The sequence below is a fragment of the Giraffa tippelskirchi genome, chromosome 8 (genome assembly GCF_054371585.1).
Source record: "Giraffa tippelskirchi isolate mGirTip1 chromosome 8, T2T-mGirTip1v1.2.pri, whole genome shotgun sequence".
Taxonomy (NCBI): domain Eukaryota; kingdom Metazoa; phylum Chordata; class Mammalia; order Artiodactyla; family Giraffidae; genus Giraffa; species Giraffa tippelskirchi.
The window spans coordinates 62290420-62293200 of NC_137282.1; positions in this window are offsets into that span (position 1 = coordinate 62290420).

Genomic DNA, 2781 nt, shown 5'->3' on the forward strand with positions numbered 1-2781 from the left:
GCAAGAGTGAACAGGACAACATGGAAAGAGGTGTGAGAACAGATGGGACAAATGAAAACCTGCAGCTTAAACCCCGCGTGCTAATAATCACATTAAATGTAAATGATATAAACACCCCACTAACAGGCAGAGATTACCAGACCAAATAAAAAGCGGGCTCCAAGAACACAGGTTGAAATCAAACACCGAGACAATATCTACCACGTTAACATCAGGGAAGCATATTTTAGAGAAGCATCAATAATGTTACCAAGAAGTAAAGTACTTTTATAAAAATAAAGATATTAAAAAGACAGTAATCTGTTATTGGGTGCATAGACATTTATGTTGAAATGTTGAACACGGTGAAAACGTATCACATGGAAATGTTCAGGAGTGCAAGGAGAACTGGCCCACAGGGCAGCTGCAGCGTGTCAGAGACTGACGAGTGTAAGGAGGTCTCTCTGAGAACAGAGGGGACCTGAGCACTTCACTCTGCATCACCTGCTGCAGACACTCCTCCCAAATTCAGACGTGTACACACTTTTCAAGGCATGCAGAGCATTTACCAAGAATATACTGCACAATAAAACCAGCCTAAACACGTATAAAATGCTTCAAGAACACACAAATGACGTTCTTCAGCCCCAGTAGAATTAAGTTAAAAATCAATAACAGATCTGGGACAATCTCCATATATTTAGAAATTACATATCACCACTTTGAAATAAACCATGGATCAAAGAAGAAGCCAAAAGGGAAATTAGAAAGTATCTTGAACTGGATGAAAATGAAAACACTGAATACTCACGTTCATGGCACTTGATGGGGAGACAGGCACAGCTGAAGCAGGAAGAGACTTCTGTGTCCTCAGCGTTCGCCTCCGGAAACCAAGCGAGCAGACGAGACCGTGGCAGAGGAGCACAGCGCGTGTGGGAGCCGGCCTCCGCGGCGCGGGACGAGGGCGCGCAGCGTGAACACCGGCCTCCGCGGAGCGTGAACACCGGCCTCCCCGGCGGGGGACGAGGGCGCGCAGCATGAACACCGGCCTCCGCGGCGGGACGAGGGCGCGCAGCGTGAACACTGGCCTCCGCGGAGCGTGAACACCGGCCTCCACGGCGGGGGACGAGGGCGCGGAATATTAACAGGCTCGTTCTTCAAGATGATCAATAATAGTGAACCTCCAGCCAGACTAACGGGGAGGAAAAGAGAAAACGCAGTCACAGCGTCAGTTAAGAGGGAGGAGACAGCACCAGACCGCACACGTGTTTGAAGAACAGTGAGAGAACTTCGGGGCAGTTTGTACCCACACAGCCAACCACGTGGAGAGACGGACAGATCCCTGGAGAGACAAAGCACCCACGCCCATGAGGAAGCCCAGGACCACAGGGCTGCCAGGGGCTTCACTTGGCATTTCGGGAACGGGGTACCAGCACGCGGGCACCATTCCCAGGAGGGCGAGCAGGACGCCCGCCCAGGCCCCGCCCGCCCAGGCCAGACGGACCTTGCGCTCTGCCCCCGCCCCAGAGCGGCCTGCAGGCTCCGGTCTGCTTCTGCCCGAGCCTCACGGTCCAGTCTCCTCTCGGCCACGCGCTTCCACTCCTGGCCCACGTTTCTGAGGTCAGACCTCCGCGCCTGGAGCGCGTCCTTTAGAAACCGGCTGCTTCCGGGTTTCTGCCCGCACGCGTGCCCTTACTTACCCTCGTCCTAGAGGGACACAGCCTGCGGCCTTCCGGCTGTCGCGGCTGCTCCCGTCTGAGGCCTGGGCGCTCTCCGAGCGTGGCGTCCCATCCGCCCCCTCTCCAGGCGATGCGCTGATCCCAGCGGCGGTGGGAGCCCTGGGGCCGGCTCTCAGAAGTGCCTCGTCGCGCGGTGCTCCTCTGCAGTGACCTGTTCTGTCTCCCCTCTTGTTCTCAGCCTCCGGGACCCTCTGCGCTGCACTCGGGGGCATTCCAGAGAGAGAGCTGTTTCCACGGCACTCATCTTCTCTACTCGGGACTCAGTTCAAGTATTGAATTTTCCATTATTCAGTAATATGGTTCCAGATGTCCTGTTTGATTTTAATTGTTTCTGTTAAGCCTCCTGGTCTGTCTGAAAGGCCTTCTCCTCTGCCTGCCTCCGTGTTTGCACAGAGGACAGGCCGGCACTGGGGTCAGCGTCCTTTGGCGGCTGCAGCAGCTGCAGGCCCAATCCTGCTGCCTTGCTTGCTGGGGGTCCGTCTGCCCTCACTCACGGTACTGTGTCCCCCCTCTTGTGTGCTGGAGGGTTTTGGTTGTGTGCTCATGTTCAGTATGGATCTCGGGGGGCTGCCCTGGTGCTCCAGTGGTTACGAATCTGCCTGCCAATGTGGGGAACATGGGTTCAATCCCTGGTCCAGGAAGATCCCACATGCCACAGGGCAACTAAGCCCTTGTGCTTGGAGCCTGTGCTCCGCAACAAGAGAAGCCACCGCAATGCGAAGCCCGTGCACCACTACTACAGAAAGACTGCACACAGAAACGAAGACCCAGTGCAGCCCAAAATAAAATGATTAATAAAAATTTTAAAAAGAAAGCCTATCTGAGGCCAGCATGTTGGTGACTCCTTCCAGGGAGGATCAGAGCCGGGCCTGTGGGCAGAAATGCCTGGAGACCCTCCAGGGGTGACATAGATGATGTCTATGTGTATAGATGAACCCCATGAACAGTGTGAAAACGCAAAAAGACAGGGCACTGAAAGATGAACTCCACAGGTTGGTAGGTGCCCGTAAGCTGCTGGAGAAGAGGGGAGAAGTAGCTCCACAAAGAATGACGAGACGGAGCC